Below are 19,142 nucleotides of genomic sequence, written 5' to 3'. Positions count from 1 at the left end.
AGTGTACCACAGTTGCTGCAAATTGAACAGCTACACAGAAACAGTACTATCCACCACATCCTAAAAATGCTTGATATTGTTATGATTCTGGTGCAGGTCACTGAAACAATGAAAATTTTATGTCATATTCCAGGAGCCACTCAGTGATAATATATGCCTTGTGACATGATGTATTATGCGGAAAGTGTCTATCTGAGTGTGTTTAAACTGTAGCCATGAAGATGTGAACTTTATCATTAAGGATGTTCTGGTAAGCCTTGCTGTTCAGGCATTCTTCATTGACAATAGGGGCCTAGTGTGGGCTAGAAAAACATTCCCCATACCATCACAATGCCTTCACTATACTGTATTGTTTACATCAAACAGGATGGCTCCATGAACACATGTTGCTCACACCAAATTCTGATGTAAAAGGAACTTGGGTTTGTCTGACCATGCAATTTTTTCCAGTTCTCAACAGTCTAGTTTTGATGCTTCTGTGCCTACTGGTGATGCACTTTCTTTATTTTCATTCACAACATTGGCACATGACATGGTATATGGCTACTGTAGCCCATTTGAGACAAAGTCTCAAAGTAGTGCATTCTGAGACAACATTCTCTTCACTGATTTTGAATTTGGATGTGATTTTCTGGTTGTCAAATCAGGGGAGTTTGGGGGCCATGGCAATGGTCCACCATGACCTCTCCATCAACCTGGAATGGTGTGGTCGAGATAAAAATAATCCATTTGTGTTAACATAATTTTGACTCACCCTGCATATATATGTATATTGTCACAAACTCCACAAAGAGCCATGGCAAGGTTTGGGTCAGCCACCCATATATTTGGTTTCCTGGCTGCAAATTGACGATTAGTGATAGCACTGCTGTGCTTCAACCATAGGCTCGAGCCCGTTTGTGACAGGGGCCGGAACTGGCAATGTCTTCTTCCATAGGTTTGGACCCAGAAGTGACATCAAGAGGGCCAGGTGGAATCTCTCGTGAATGGTCTGCAGGAAAGGGAGAAAAAGAGTCAGTGCACTCTGTCACATTCTGGTCTGTTTCGGAATTGCCTTTACTCAAGCCTTTAGCTGCCTCCCATGCACACGTGTGTGACAATATATATATATCTTATATATAAACATCTACGCGTGGAAGTGTGTATGTCTGTCTGTCTGGCCCGGAAGTGCGAGGCGGCCCAGAAGTACAAGGCTACAGCATGAAGTTCAAACAGCTGGCAAGGCAGCCCCAAGTTAACAAGTCAGAAGAAGAAAGAAGTATGAGGCTACAGCATGAAGCTGAAAGGAAGCGACTCCATCGCCAAAGTGAAACCGGTAGGGAAGACAAACAACAGAGAAATTTGCTTAGTCTGCAAAACAAAACTGACGACTCTGCATTTCAATTTTTTTTCTGACGATTTCAATAGTTTGTAGGATATATATATATATATATATATATATATATATATATATATATATATATATATAACATATATGTGTGTGAGTCACAGTCTTGCACAAGAGGTGAGTATAAATAAATAATAAAAATAAAGCCATCCTCCTCAACAGTAATCCAAGTCAGGAAGCTACCCCTCGCTGTTCACTCTAAATAACATCCGCAAGATCATGCCATATCTGACAGAGTATGCAGCACAATTTCTAGTTCTGGCACTGGTCCTGTCACATTTGGACTACTGCAACTGTATACTGGCAGGAGTACCTGCATTTGTTGCCAGCCCACAGAAGATCCAAAATGCAGCAGCATGTCTTATGTTCAGCCAACAAAGACACTCACATGCCACTCCTTTTTTCAGGTCACTCTGCTGGCTCTCAGTAGCATCAGTCATTAAGTTTAAACTCTGGATGCTTGCCTACAGAGTAGTTAATGGATCAGCACCCATGTATATGGAGGCACTCATAGGTTCTTATGAACCTTCTCGCCCACTAAGGTCTGCTAGTTAACAGAATGTGGTGATACCACCTGTGCATGTTATCACACCTCAATGTAGCCTCTTTGCACATATAGCTCTAGGCTGATGAAACGAGCTGCCCACCTCAATCCAAACTGCTAATTCCTTCATGATTTTTAAGAAATATTTGAAAACTCTCTTGATCTGTGAATACCATTCTAATAATTGTTTTGATGCTAGTTTCTTATTAATGAATATAAGAGCAATTAGTCGTGTGTTGTTAGTCTTGTGATTGTCAATTTTGTACGTTTGTTCTTTAACACTTGTTTCAAAACAAGCCAAGACTAATGTTATTTATATTTAACTTCTTTTGTTAGTTGCTTTGGATAAAACGCAATGTAAATGTAGAAACAAAGAGTGGTGTGCAGACTACAAAATGCAGCCAGAGTATAGCTCTACTCTGTTAAGTTTCATGTAGTCAGTTGACCATGTTCTTTCACACATGAGCTTTAGATAGAAGATTCCTCACAACTTCTCACTCTGCTATTTATTTCATTTATGGTTTACAACTGAACATTTTCAATTCAGGCACTCTCTGGCTTTTCTTTCATGAAAGTTGCATCATAAACCCAATAAATATTATCTCTATAATTTTGCAGCTCACCATTAATTCCTTATGTTGAAACCACAGTAAAAAAAAATTACATTGTATAGCATTATGATTGTGACTATTGTTTATTTTTGATTGAGCCTTCATTAAACCACATCAAGACATTACACTATTTAATTTGATTTTCTCAAGTTTGTTTATGCATATATTTTCATCTTATTTACAGGATGAAGAAGAATAATGAATTAAACTTTCAAATAAATGTCTCTGTTTTCAGTTATTATTTACCGAAGACGGCCAAACTGACTTTTTTCATGATGTTCAAAACACGTGTAGCATTCATTTTGACTTTGCGTTACATATCAGTAACTGATACTCTTGTATATGAAATTTACTTGATAAAGATATTATTTTGACAGCTTTCGGTGTCTTTCATTGCTACTTTAAAACTGGTGCTGTGTGTACAGTATCTTCTTTTATGTTACCTGACAATATGAATATATTTTTTATTTATGATGATTCTACCAAAAAATATTTTTTGACATGCCTTCAATATTTCACATTAAACTGTCAAGATCTATTAATAGTAATTTTAAGTCAGACCATTTCCATACAAAATAAAAATCCTATAAACTGATTGATACCAATACTCAAAAACATAAATTAATGCCTGTTACTCTTTCATTACAGATGTCATCAGGCTTATCCTTGGCAGCTGTCAGCACCAGCAGCTTATTCTTCCACGTTCTTAAGTCAAATTGGCTTTCTTTCTGGTCTAATAGAGCATTAAGACATGTTTTTATCTGCACAACTATCAAGTTGGCATAATGAGCTGCTTGAAATATTATTTAGTCTTGTATCAGGTTTCAGATAGAAAAATGCAATAAGTAAGCCTTGCAGGCCTTGTACACTTGTGCTAATCCAACTTTAATTGGCATTTCCTTGATTTAGGGATTATTTACAGGGGATTACAGTCATCAACAACTAATTGTCCACTTCAAGTTGTTTGCCCTTCATGGTGTTTATCAGTTAATTGCTACCATTGCATACCTGGCATTCACTGGTAGTGCTGTTTTTTGTCTATACAGCAGCAACTTCAGCATTTAGAGTTGGATGGATCTCAAAGTATAATGGGGTTACCTTCATGGTATTCTTGTGTTACAATGTTAATTCACAACAAATGGGATACATATTAAATATCACTGATCGACTTTGTCTAAATCCTCAAGAGGTTTGCTGGGGTTAAATTCTGCTGCAGTGAACGATGCAAGATTCATGTTGGCAAAAAAGGCTACGGTCTTCTTTTCCACAAGTACTTCATACAGTCTGTTCAGTGATGCAGGGTTTGTGTACACCATTTGTGCTTCTTCAGGTCCTCTTATGTTTTTCTCTCTTTTGATAAGGATATGGGTGCCATTAGGGTCTATTTTGACATTGTTTTTGAAAGGTCTGGCAGTGTTTTTATAACTCATTTCGTCTTCTTTCTGTTCACATCTGCTTAGCATTGTTCATGGTGTCACACAGGACATCACTGCCATGAATGTGCATATCTGAACACATGTCTAATTTGTAGATAAGCAGAAGGCATAGTTATTTCTGTTTAAACTTGGAAAACACACCCATCTAAGCAAGATGGCATGCTGTGAGCTCACAACATTTAGCACCCTACTATATTATTCATGTATATTTTTTTCAAACCTGATATCTACATAGTTATAGGAATCATTGCCTGTATGTACAGCATGTACAGAGACAGTTCATTTTACAATGTAAAGACTCTCATACAGTGATATTTTCATAACGAGAGTTAGAACTAAAAATATTGTTTTTCGGTTTACAAGAACGAGAACTGAAATTAAGGCAAACAGAGAAACTAAAACAAAATAAAAATTAGTGATTTGTGAAAGAACTAAAATGAGAACGAAAATTGAGTAAAAACGAAAAAAAACAGCAATAGCATTTTCATTCAGTCCAGTTCAGTCGTGCAGAGGAGTTGTTTGTAGGTCGCCCTGAGCGTTGTAACTTGGGCTTACTAGTGTCACGTGGCGCAACTTCCTAAAAGGACAGTTGTTTGTTTGTTGAGCACATTTAGCTTGAAGTAGTAATAGCATAGATGTTTGCGGGTAGAAAGTAACGTGTGAAAATACTTTAATTACAGCGCAGATGATAATAAAAGCAAATGTAGCGTGCAAGAAGAAGAAAAGAGTCTCTGAGGTTCAGTGCAGGGCCAGCAGGATCAGTGCCTAATGGAAGTCCAGCACTTCTCTGGCACCATGACTGCACTTCATACAGAGACATGTGGTCTCACCTGTCATCATGAAAAGTAAAAAAAACTAACAATGATAACATAAAATAAATGTGTCCACTGGTCTGTGCTATAAATTTGTTTTCTGCATGACTCCAATCATTTTGATAATTTTATAGTCAAAATCGCTGAATTTGCGAATTTCCTGTTCAAATACAGGGGAGAAATGCAAGGTGCAATGAGATGAGCCCTCACTCAGACTGCACTGTCCCTCACACACAGGGTTGATACATGCAATTGGCATGTGCCTGTTGCTGTCTCTCTATATGTTGCCAATAAAATGTTTGCACATGTGTTTATTATACACCCTTACTTTCCACAGTCTGGCTAATATCTTTAATAAATGTGTGTAACATATCTAGTCTTGCTGATCGGACTTATAAAACCACAGTGAAAAGGTACAAGGTTGTGACCCAACATGTGCTTGTTGCTGCTGGTCTTCTACACATAGGCTCAAGGCGCCAATAAGTTAGCGATATCAGAAAGTAAAGTACACTGCAGCGATCCATTTATTTTTATGTTTTGTTCTGAATGATTGCCAAAAATGGAAGATTAAGAGTTTTTAAACTAAAGGAAAATAAGCAGGACTATACAAGAAAGAGACAAAGATTTTCATGGAGAAGAATAGGCGCATGGACTTCATTTACAAATTGAAGCATTTTATAAAAATGGAATCAGGCTAAGAAATAAAATCAAATATTTAAAAACTAAATTTTGACCTTAAATAAAATATCCTTTTGTTGAGCAGTCTGCATTAAAATTGATTAAAGCATCAGAATTAAAAGCATTTAAAAACAACTAAATATTTCAATCAAGGTCAAAATTGAAATCCGTTTTTTGTACACCACTCTATACTTTCATTTGTATTGAATAAGTATGAATTGTGAAATTGCAACGGCAAATTTAGAACACATGGAGGGTGAGGATCAAATGCGCTTTCTCCGCTCTTTCTTGCCGCTATAAATGTAATGTTCTTTCTTAGCCAAATATGTACCTTACCTATCTTTGTGTAAAGAATGCTGATGTGATATGAAATATAACTAGTAGTCAATGTGCATGCTGCCAATTGAATAGTGAATAAGCTACTCTTTTGGGGTTCATATATTTGTAAATCTGACTCTGAAGGAGTCCATGCCTCACCAGCCATGAACCTCACCGCACGTCACTGCTTCAGTACTGCCAGCAGAAATCATCAACATACAGTCTGCTGGCGCCAGTGGCCAAGGACCTCGTCTGTGCACCTGCATTACAGGCACTCATCAAGTGAATATTTTCACTGTGCGGCTATTTGTGCAATGGACATCGTTGCAACATGAACAGATCTCTCGAAAGGCGTGCTTGTTTAAAGCATAACAGCAACATGCTTGCACAGACTGGTTTCTTGGGTTGAAACATTTGATCTTGCTGACTGTACTCATTAGGCCACTTGATCTGTTTGATCAATGATAGTCAAGCTGTGTTTAACGGCATTATGACCTGTGAGTTTATTTTGTTGACTGAAACATAACTTGCATTAAAATATGTGTAGGCCAGCATTTGTGGTCTTGCAACAGAGGAAAACTAAAATTGTACTAATATTATGTAAAGCCAGAACTAAATAAAATAAAAACTAAAATTTTAAACACAGAACTAAATGAAAATAAAAATTGTTGACTCCACTGAAAACTAGAACGAAATAAAAATAAAAATTAATTTTATAAAATAAAATAAAAACTAAAACTACAATTAATATCAGAACTTAAATATCACTGCTCTCATATCAGGTATTAGAGGTGCAATTGCCAACATTACTTTTTGTCTGTGGGATTATTACTTATGTTATGTTACATGTTAATCAATTGGGAGGTGTTTTTTTAATGCAAGCAGACACCCTATTACAAATGGAGGACACACACATATATATATATATATATATATATATATATATATATATATAGTGCATCCAGAAAGTATTCACAGCGCATCACTTTTTCTACCTTTTGTTATGTTACAGCCTTATTACAAAATGGATTAAATTCATTTTTTTCCTCAGAATTCTGCACACAACACCCCATAATGACAACATGAAAAAAGTTTACTTGAGGTTTTTGCAAATTTATTAAAAATAAAAAAAACTGAGAAATCACATGTACATAAGTATTCACAGCCTTTGCTCAATACTTTGTCGATGCACCTTTGGCAGCAATTTCAGCCTCAAGTCTTGTTGAATATGATGCCACAAGCTTGGCACACCTATCCTTGGCCAGTTTAGCCCATTCCTCTTTGTAGCACCTCTCAAGCTCCATCAGGTTGGATGGGAAGCGTCGGTGCACAGCCATTGTAAGATCTCTCCAGAGATGTTCAATCAGATTCAAGTCTGGGCTCTGGCTGGGCCACTCAAGGACATTCACAGAGTTGTCCTGAAGCCACTCCTTTGATATCTTGGCTGTATGCTTAGGGTCATTGTCCTGCTGAAAGATGAACCGTTGCCCCAGTCTGAGGTCAAGAGCGCTCTGGAGCAGGATTTCATCCAGGATGTCTCTGTACATTGCTGCAGTCATCTTTCCCTTTATCCTGACTAGTCTCCCAGTTCCTGCCGCTGAAAAACATCCCCACAGCATGATGCTGCCACCACCATGCTTCACTGTAGGGATGGTGCCAGGTTTCCTCCAAATGTGACGCCTGGCATTCACACCAAAGAGTTCAATCTTTGTCTCATCAGACCAGAGAATTTTCTTTCTCATGGTCTGAGAGTTCTTCAGGTGCCTTTTGGCAAACTCCAGGCGGGCTGCCATGTGCCTTTTACTAAGGAGTGGCTTCCGTCTGGCCACTCTACCATACAGGCCTGATTGGTGGATTGCTGCAGAGATGGTTGTTCTTCTGGAAGGTTCTCCTCTCTCCACAGAGGACCTCTGGAGCTCTGACAGAGTGACCATCGGGTTCTTGGTCACCTCTCTGACTAAGGCCCTTCTCCCCTGATCGCTCAGTTTAGATGGCCGGCCAGCTCTAGGAAGAGTCCTGGTGGTTTCGAACTTCTTCCACTTACGGATGATGGAGGCCATTGTGCTCATTGGGACCTTCAAAGCAGCAGAAATTTTCCTGTAACCTTCCCCAGATATGTGCCTCGAGACAATCCTGTCTCGGAGGTCTACAGATAATTCCTTTGACTTCATGCTTGGTTTGTGCTCTGACATGAACTGTCAACTGTGGGACCTTATATAGACAGGTGTGTGCCTTTCCAAATCATGTCCAATCAACTGAATTTACCACAGGTGGACTCTAATTAAGCTGCAGAAACATCTCAAGGATGATCAGGGGAAACAGGAAGCACCTGAGCTCAATTTCGAGCTTAACAGCAAAGGCTGTGAATACTTATGTACATGTGCTTTCTCAATTTTTTTATTTTTAATAAATTTGCCTCAAGTAAACTTTTTTCACGTTGTCATTATGGGGTGTTGTGTGTAGAATTCTGAGGAAAAAAATGAATTTAATCCATTTTGGAATAAGGCTGTAACACAACAAAATGTGGAAAAAGTGATGCGCTGTGAATACTTTCCAGATGCACTGTATATAAGCATGGTTTATAAGTAGTCATTACTTCCATTACCTTGTTAGGCTATTTTACACCCATAAACTCATTTGAAAAATAAAATCTCTCCAAAGGCAGCATCAGTTTTTTTTTAATCAGTAGACTTCAGTAAACACAGATGTATGTTATAAATTTATATTTTTTAATTGAGGAATTTTGGTGCAATTAGCATCTATTTAAATTAAAATTCTCAGATGTGTGTATTGTGTAAAATTATTTTTAAAAATTAGGCTTGAAAAAACTAAACGTTTTAAAACACCCATTTTATCATTTCACCCAAATATACCCTTTAAAATTACTTATAAAGAGGGATAGATAAAAAAAATCATTTGGAGCTAAACTTTTATTCTGAATGTGATTAACATATAACTAATATTAATATTTAACAGATGTATCACTTAGAATGCTTGGATAGTTGTGGTGGAATAAAAATGAGAGACTGCTAATCTAAGTCATCTTTGCTTCAATAAATGGTATATGTTCCCAAGACACTGTGCCAAAATGATTTTATTAATTATAGAACTACATTCACTGTCAAAAACAGGCTGAGTGTTGTGAATAATCTTCCATACCAAGTATTCCTCAAAGTCCATAGCCGCTTTGGAGATGAAAATGTATGGATTGCCGCTCTGCAGAGAATGTCATTGGTGGCATCCTTTAAAGTCTGATCTGGGAGCACTTGAATGCATGTTGCATATAATACTGGCAGCATTATATTTATCTTTTGAATGCTTTTTCTATCAGTATTTTTTATTCATTTTGAAAGCAGCTTATACTGTTTTTGATGTTTATAATGGCTTCTTTGTGTTCATCAGCTTCCCGGTGCCATGATCTTGGAAACCTTTGTGATTTTTTCCATTCTTTTTGCTAGTTAATTAGGTAGTGATTTTTGTATTAGGAGTTATCCTAATAATCTTGGTGTGCTGCCATTTTGTTTTCTCTCAGGCGATGCCATTTTGGGTGACATTTTATTTACAGTTACTAATGGGATTGCATACAATTTCTGTTTTTCCAATACTATGTTTAAAAACAAAACATTTTTACTGTGCTGTAGAGTGGTCTAAAATATCCATGAAGAAGACCTTCTCCAGAATGAACACAATCTCACACTGGGGCAACAGTTCACCTTTCAGCACAGTAATGACCCAAAGCATATACCCAAGACAATGCTAGAGTGTTATGAGTTCTCATCTTTTACTCCCTTAACAGTGCAAAAATACAATACAGCATAAGCCAATATGTAGTTTACTTAGGCACTTTCTTATATTGCTTTGCAGAAATGCACCTCTGAGCAAGTTACGTCCCTTTCTCTAGTGACACTGTAGCTGGAGGTATGGTAAGGTTGGTGCCAGCATAGTGCAGGCTTGCTGTTGCTTCACCATTTGTGAAAGGCCTCAGCCAAAATCAGCAACCAGATACAGGTTTGTAATTTGGCATGATTAAGATCTTTCAGTTACTATACATTAATTTTCCTTCAGCTTGATCATTTCATGGTGAATATTCTACATAGATATCGGTATAAATGGCTGTAATGCAATGTCCTTAAATGATCTACAGCATATATGGTAGGGCCGCAGTGGCTGTTGGTTTTCATTCTAACCTTTTTCCTAATCAGTGACCAGTTTTCACTGCTAATTAACTTGTTTTCCCTTCATTTTAATAGTCCTGTTTTTAAGAATTCAGTGCTCTGAATTGAATCTTTTCTTCATTAAATGGCAGCCAAACAGAAATGAGATGTGAAACGAGTCAACAGATGACCAGCTAAACTGGGGCTTCAAACTCCTGCCAATTTCACTCCACCACTTCCTTAATGAGAAGCCAATGTTTGCTGTTAATTAAACCAATTATTTAATTCCATGGCTTGTTGCTGCTCTCATTCTGCCACAGCAGACATTTTCAAAACTGTTGATTTTCTGTTTTTTCTAAGAACACCGTTGAGATGTTTTGGTGACCTTGGAGATCAACCTTACTGAGGCCCTCACCTTTCTTTATGTTCAGATAATGTGGTTAGCTGGTGATGTGGCAGCTTGTTTTGTGTCTCGTTATTGTTTGGTTCCTCATTAAGGAAAAAGAAGGAACTAAGGGGTCTGAGTCAAGTTAATTAAAACAAAGGTAAAAGAAGTTAATTAGCAGCAAAAACTGGTCACTAATGAAGAAGATGGTTAGAATGAAAACCTGCAGCCATCACGGCCCTCCAGGACTGGAGCTCGACACCCTTGTTCTAATGGAACAAAAGTGTGGAAAATTCTTTTAAAGGTTAAAAATTTATTGGAAATGTAAAAAAAACATCTTCTCAGTTTTAAATACCCATACATACTGGGGTCCAAATGACCCCAAACAGTGCCTTTGTAAGTCCTATAAGTAAACAGTTTGTCTAGCAAGTTAAGAAAAGATTCAAGATTCAAGAGTATTTATTGTCATTTCATCCATATACAGTAGTGCAGTATATAGTGAAACGAAACAACGTTCCTCCAGGACCATAGTGCTACATAAAACACAGGACAACGAAGAATCCACGACACATAACATAAAGACGCATAATATATAACAAGGATCACGTGAGTCAAATGTGCAAACATGTGCGACACTGCAGAACAGAACACATATATCAGATATCAGTCCGGTCCATGAGTGTTCAGGAGTCTGACTGCTTGGGGGAAGAAACTGTTACTCATCCTGGTGGTGAGGGCCTGAATGCTTCGGTACCTTTTTCTCAATGGCAGGAGTGTAAACAGTGAATGTGAAGGGTGTGTTGGATCATTCACAATGCTGGTGGCTTTGCAGATGCAGTGTGTGGTGTAAATGTCCATGATGGAGGGAAGAGAGACACCGATGATCTTCTCAGCTGTCTTCACTATCTGTTGTAGGGCTTTGCGGTCCCTTACCGTGCAATTTCCAAACCAGATAGTGATGCAGTTGTTCAGGATGCTCTCTATGGTTCCTCTGTAGAATGTTGTTAGAATAGCTGGTGGAAGATGGGCTTTCCTCAGCCTACACAGGAAGTAGAGCCACTGCTGGGCTTTCTTGGCTAAAGAGCTGGTGTTGTCGGACCAGGTGAGGTTCTCTGCCACGTGGACACCCAGGAATTTGGTGCTATTGACGACCTGTGCATATCAAGTTAAACAAACAAACAAAAAAGAGCAATACAGTTTTAGATGTTTCAAACACTGAATGGGGTTAAATTAACCCTAAATGTAATAGGAGGGTTAAGAAAAGGCAGAAGCAGAGACATTTTGCCATATTAAAGTAATAAGAAAAAAACAGTAAATTCATCCAGAATTATTTGTGTTATAATGAAATACCAACACTCTACAGGCAGAGGTCTGGTGTTGATGAAAATTGGAGCAGGACTGAAATACTGTTAAGTGTCACATGTTGTGGCCAATAAAGAAAGATACTTTATGCTAAATTAAAGCTAACTGTATGTGGCTGCACAGCTGTCCATAGTCCAGAAAAACAGGATTGGAATTCTATATTTCTTTGTTTGCCACTAACATTTATTCAAGTAACAAATCTATAACACAAAATAAAATAAACAATCATAATGGCAAAAAGAGTGAATTTGAACAAATAACAATATGATTATAAAGGAAAGCATCAGTAACATCTGATTTAATCAGTTTATCCGAAGAAATCTTTCTTAGTGAAAAAATTAGCTTAAGTATAAAACACTTATCCACTAGCTTACAAATTATATTATTATCAAGGCACCATATGGTTGTACAGTAATCCCTCCTCCATCGCGGGGGTTGCGTTCCAGAGCCACCCGCGAAATAAGAAAATCCGCGAAGTAGAAACCATATGTTTATATGGTTATTTTTATATTGTCATGCTTAGGTCACAGATTTGCGCAGAAACACAGGAGGTTGTAGAGAGACAGGAACGTTATTCAAACACTGCAAACAAACATTTGTCTCTTTTTCAAAAGTTTAACCTGTGCTCCATGACAAGACAGAGATGACAGTTCTGTCTCACAATTAAAAGAATGCAAACATATCTTCCTCTTCAAAGGAAACAGAGAGGAAAGCAAACAAATCAATAGGGCTGTTTGGCTTGCGGTACAAAGCTGTTGAAGGCAGCAGCTCACACCCCCTCCGTCAGGAGCAGGGAGAGAGAGAGAGAGAGAAAAACAAAGTCAAAAATCAATACGTGCCCTTTGAGCTTTTAAGTATGCGAAGCACCGTGCAGCATACTTAAAAGCTGCACACAGAAGGTAGCAACGTGAAGATAATCTTTCAGCATTTTTAGACGAGCGTCCGTATCGTCTAGGTGTGCGAACAGCCCCCCTGCTCACACCCCCTACGTCAGGATCACAGATAGTCAGCGCAAGAGAGAGAGAAAGAAAAGTAAGTTGGGTAGCTTCTCAGCCATCTGCCAATAGTGTCCCTTGTATGAAATCAACTGGGCAAACCAACTGAGGAAGCATGTACCAGAAATTAAAAGACCCATTGTCCTCAGAAATCCGCGATATATATTTAAATATGCTTACATATAAAATCCGCGATAGAGTGAAGCCGCGAAGCGCAATATAGCGAGGGATCACTGTACTTTTTCTTACAGTTCCATGTCATGATAATTCTTATCTTTGTTGTTGGAGAAAGTACTGTGATCTGCAGCGGAATCTCAAAAGTCAGTTGGCTATAAAAACAATGAAATATGCATTTGTGCTTCTTCTTTTTCTTAATCCATGCATAATCAAACCCAAGTTGTCTCTTTCAGGACAACAGGGGGACAGAGCCAATCCTAGTGGTATCGGGCACAAGAAAAGAGTCAACCGTGACTATAGTTCCAGTCAGGTCTAAAGCAGTTAGCCCTGCAGAGTTAGTTTAATGTTGGCAATTAACCTAACATGTATGCTTTTTTTTTTGAATACTGGAGCAACATGGGTCTGCCATGAAAAAACAGACCTGGACTCTGCAGCTATGAATCAGCAGTGGTAATCACTGCACCGCCAAGCCTCACATTTTTTTTCTGTTACCCTTAACAACATTCTTCTGATAGCTTTGAATAACCACAGTCAATAGTAATCATGAAGAAATAAAAAACACAGATTAATTGTGGAGCTTCTAAAATTTTGCAGATGTTTTAAAATAGTTTTTTGCCTTGTCATTGATTTTGTTGCTTGATAAAAATCAATGTACTGATATTAAGTATTGGAAAAAGTGGTGTCATTTTATTTACAAAAATGTTGTTTTTTGCCATACATGTAACTACAGATAAAATTTCTAGACTCTGTAAAATGTTAATTAACCCAATTAAAATACATAATTAAATAATAAATGCAACCTGCTAGAGTCTGAGTAAACTGCTGGGAGCTCAGACAGAGTTTTTGTTTTTACATTAATATTTTAATAGACTTGTTGTGTCAGGGCATATCGTAGAAGAAACAGAACACAGGTGGTAGCGGTCTTCCACATTAATTTCAGAAGACCATGTTTGTTGGAAGAGTTTCTAAAAGCAATTAAGATAATTCCTGAGAAGGTTGCTGACTGTTTACTTTTAATAAAAGAAAAATAAAGTAGCAGTCTTGATATTGTGACTTTTTTGTAAAGGAATAAATAAATGAACACCAAAGAGTATAGGGCGCTCTCTCTTCAGCTATATACTTTATACTTCAGGTGCTTCCTGAATCTCTGAATTTATTCAGATTTTGTCCAACTCTCTGCTGAAAGAAACTACAAAATATCCACAACCTACTTTCTTACATAAATGTATATGTATGAAAATAACAAAAATAGTTATAGTAAATATCAATGGTAAAAATTAAGTACAAATTATTTCAGTGCCCCTGTAGATGGGCTGGTGGTCTCCCTAGTGTTGGTTTTTGAGATGCTTCTGGGATAGGCTCCAGCACTCTACAACACTGAATTGAAATAAGCAGGTTTCAAAATGTTATTTTATTTGTATGATGAAAGGAAGTTAATGCGGAAATAACATTTAGTAGATTTTCCTAACGAACATAACTCTTGTTTTCCTTTATTTCTCCAGTAATGTGTTGCTTAAGAAAACAAAATGTTTTCAAGTTGCTGCTTACTTGTTAAACTTTCCCAAAATGTTTGAAAACAGTAATAGTATATACAGCAGCAGTTCTCAAACTGTGGGGTGTAACAAAAAAGGGGGCGCAAATGTTGCCGTATGTGGCGTAATTTCACTATTCGGAGGGAAATTTTAAACTTGTAGCGGTGTATCAGCAGCAAAAAATATAGGAATAAATTTTATTAGGGTTTCATAAAAATGTTAGGGGGACACGATTAAAACTGTTATGAAAGCTCGGGTCACAAATACTTAAAGGTTGAGAAACGCTGATATACAGTATATAAAAATTTTGTATGATAAATGGCTAACATGACTTCTTTACTAAAGATGCATAATGAGATCATAAAAACAAGGTTGAACACAAAAAACAGCAATGAGCTTAGTCCAGTATTTAATAAATGAAAATTATTTGATTCAGTTTCATTTTGCCTTGATTAACTATGCAAGCTTTAGTGTAGAAATATATCACAGGCCTTTGTGACACAAAGCCTCATAATGGCTAGTTACTCGCATTGTCATTACCATGGATTCCTTTGATAACAAAACACACAAGGTGTGTGGCCCTCTAGCAGCTGCTTTGCTGACATTGCCAAACTAAACCTCAGAGTATTAATAACACATAAAATAAAAAAACCCTCACGCAGCCAAACCACCTGCACTTCAGAACAGGTGATCTTCCAGAAACTAAGAATGTTTGGCCCCAGGTAGTATCTAGATGGGAGACAATCTAGGAAGAGCTTAGGTTGCTGCTTAAAGAGGTTTTCGTGAGGCTATTGGGGGTGCTTACTAAAGTTCTGAACTTCTTGAGTCAAAAAAGATCCCTGGGCATCTTTTGAAAAGAGTAGGGTGTTTCTTGATGCCCGGGCTAAATTGCCCACCACGACTTTGTCCATTTTGGTCACCTAATCATCTCATGTCTCCAATTGGCTAACTATCTCTCACCACTTCACCACATAATAGTTGATGTGTGGTGAGCATACTGGTGCAAAAATGGCTGCAAATTGGTGGTGGCTGAAGTGGTTGCCCATTGTCTATGAAAAGTGCCTTGAGTAGGATAGAAAAGTGCTATATAAATGTAACTAACTAAATTACTGATTATTGTGTTAGTGTCTATTATAAAGGTATGGCAAATTATCTCTCTATATATAAAATCCAACGTCTGTCTGTCTGTATTTCTGTTCGCTTTTCACGAGAGAACTACTTAATGGATTTAGATTTTTTTTTCTATAATTTGCTTGAACATTCCAGTTGATATTGCAACCTCTCTCATTGCACTATGTATCATAGTTCGCTTGTGGTACTAATTTACAGTCATATGAAAAAGTTTGTGAACCCCTCTCAGCCTGCATAATAATTTACTCTACATTCATTAAAAAAGATAACAGTGGTATGTCTTTTATTTTCTAGGAACATCTGAGTACTGGGGTGTTTTCCGAACAAAGATTTTTAGTGAAGCAGTATTAAGATGTATGAAATTTAATCAAATGTGAAAAACTGGCTGTGCAAAAATTTGGGTACCCTTGTCATTTTGCTGATTTGAATGCATGTAACTGCTCAATACTGATTACTTGCAACACCAAATTGGTTGGATTACCTCGTTAAGCCTTGAACTTCATAGACAGGTGTGTCCAATCATGAGAAAAGGTATTTAAGGTGGTCAATTGCAAGTTGTGTTTCCCTTTGACTCTCCTCTGAAGAGTGACAGCATGGGATCCTCAAAGCAACTCTCAAAAGATCTGAAAAAGATTGTTCAGTATCATGGTTTAGGTGAAGGCTACAAAAAGCTATCTCAGAGGTTTAAACTGTCAGTTTCAACTGTAAGGAATGTAATCAGGAAATGGAAGGCCACAGGCACAGTTGCTGTTAAACCCAGGTCTGGCAGGCCAAGAAAAATACAGAAGAAGCATATGTGCAGGATTGTGAGAATGGTTTCAGACAACCCACAGATCACCTCCAAAGACCTGCAAGAACATCTTGCTGCAGATGGTGTATCTGTACATCGTTCTACAATTCAGCACAATTTGCACAAAGAACATCTGTATGGCAGGGTGATGAGAAAGAAACCCTTTCTGCACTCACGCCACAAACAGAATCGCTTGTTGTATGCAAATGCTAATTTAGACAAGCCAGATTCATTTTGGAACAAAGTGCTTTGGACTGATGAGACAAAAATTGAGTTATTTGGTCATAACAAAAAGCACTTTGCATGGCGGAAGAAGAACACCACATTCCAAGACAAACACCTGCTACCTACTGTCAAAGTTGGTGAAGGTTCCATCATGCTGTGGGGCTGTGTGGCTAGTTCAGGGACTGGGGCCCTTGTTAAAGTTGAAGGTTGGATGAATTGAACCCAATATCAACAAATTCTTCAGGATAATGTTCAAGGATCAGTCACAAAGTTGAACTTACGCAGGGTTTAGATATTCCAACAAGACAATGACCCAAACACACAGTTCGAAATCTACAAAGGCATTCTTGCAGAGGGAGAAGTACAATGTTCTAGAATGGCCGTCACAGTCCCCTGACTTGAATATCATCGAAAATCTATGGGATGATTTGAAGCAGGCTGTCCATGCTCGGCAGCCATCAAATTTAACTGAACTGGAGAGATTTTGTATGGAAGAATGGCCAAAAATACCTCCATCCAGAATCCAGACACTCATCAAAGGCTATAGGAGGCGTCTAGAGGCTGTTATATTTGCAAAAGGAGGTTCAGCTAAGTATTGATGTAATATCTCTGTTGGGGTGCCCAAATTTATGCACCTGTCTAATTTTGTTATGATGTATATTGCATATTTTCTGTTAATCCAATAAACTAATGTCACTGCTGAAATACTACTGTTTCCATAAGGCATGTCAAATATTAAAAGGAAGTTGCTACTTTGAAAGCTCAAAATCCAAAGAATTAAGAGGGGTTCCCAAACTTTTTCATATGACTGTATTTGTGTGAATCTGAGAGACATGCAACGGGCCAAGGGGTAGAGGGTGGGGACCTCCTCACTAATGCACCAGCCTCGGGGCATTCCTTACCTCTGCTTAGCTAGTGAATGAGAGAACTATTTAACAGATTTAGATTGGGTTTTTTTCTATAATTTGCTTGAACAGTCCCTTTGATTTTGCAACTTCTCTCATTGCACTAAGGATCATAGACAGCTAGTATTCTATAAAAATACACACATATTTTATTTTACTAGGCTAATACTTAGAAAAAGGATGTGTCTGTAATTAAACAAGCCCTGGACCCACACCCCAACTGTGCTTAGTTATATCTGTTATGGTGGGACTCTGTGTGATGGTGAGGGTTGGCTCCATGATGTCAGTTCCTTCCAGGAGCCTCTTGAACCAGCTACCACCAATAACGTACCAGAGGGATGAGCCCGTAAAATGAAGACACTCACTCATAGCAAGGGGTAACCGGTGCAACAGTGAGTAGTGCTTTTATTAAAACAATCAAAAAAATAAAGTGTCCAAAAGCAATGCAGTGCAATAGTTCAATCAATGAATAAACAATCCATTAAAAAAAGTGACAATCCATGAGTTTAAAAGCAAGACTTAAAATGACAATAAAAACCATTACAGTCTCGGATCAATGCTACTTTCACTCTTGGACAAGCCCACCACAACTCTTTCTTAATCTCAATGGCTCCCCCATTACTTGCTCAGCTGGCAGAGACTCCATTAGCCACGGTCCTCACTAACCTGACCCCCATCTTGGCTACCACGAGTGGTGTCGGCCCAGTGTTGGTTGTCCATTCAATCTTCCTTGGATTCCTAGAGGGGATGCCACCTCGATCACACCCAATCCTCTGGAGAATCAATGGGGACAATCCAACCCTAGAGTGCCAATCCTCACGCCGTCGCGGGACCTTCAACCACACTGTGTTTCTTGCACAAGCAGCTGGCTTGTCTTGCCTCTCTTCCTGATACTGTTCTCACAGCATATCCACTCTTTCTTCATTCTTTATCTTTTTCTTTCTTTCCTTCTACATGTGCAGGTTCCTTTTCTATCCTGCCACTCCTAATGGGGCACAAGTATGCATGCGCTATTTCCTCCAAGGATTTAATGAGGCTCCTTCCTGACACACGCACTCACATGTGCCTTCGCAATCAGGCAGGCATGCCCCTGGAGATAATTCACATTCGCTTACCCACCCGTGCCTGATTAAAGCCTGCACTTTGTGCAGTTTATTTATTTAACATCAGCACAGTGGCAGACCACTTCTCAAACAGTGTCTTTCTGCAAACCTGAATTAGATTTGGTGCATCTGAGAATGTTATGTTTTATTTCAGTTTCTTATCTACTTCCTTGCACACAGTTATCTGAACACCATAAGGAGAAAGAAAGGGTGAAACCAGTTCTAGATAGAAAACCTTGTTTTTTGTGGAACACACACACTCACAGAAATTTAACTTTCTCAATCAAACTAGGCTTCTGTCAATATCTAAAACCTCATTTGGTTGGTATCCATTTTGTCAGTAAGATTTATAATTGGTAATTCCACTACAGATTAAGAAAACTATAAATACATATTTAGACTAGAAAATAGTTTTTGAAATAGGCAATTTATGCATTATACAGTACATCCATTTTGTGAAATATGTGTTTCCTATATTTTCAATGTTATTTGTTTTTGTTTTGCTTGGGATGAGAGATCACATTTTAGTGACTAAAATGTAGTTGTTCCTCTGCAGTTTCTGAAGCAATTGCTATGACTACCTATACTTGATTATTA

Source organism: Erpetoichthys calabaricus, chromosome 5 (genome assembly GCF_900747795.2).
Source record: "Erpetoichthys calabaricus chromosome 5, fErpCal1.3, whole genome shotgun sequence".
Classification (NCBI taxonomy): domain Eukaryota; kingdom Metazoa; phylum Chordata; class Cladistia; order Polypteriformes; family Polypteridae; genus Erpetoichthys; species Erpetoichthys calabaricus.
This window is presented reverse-complemented; position numbering follows the sequence as displayed.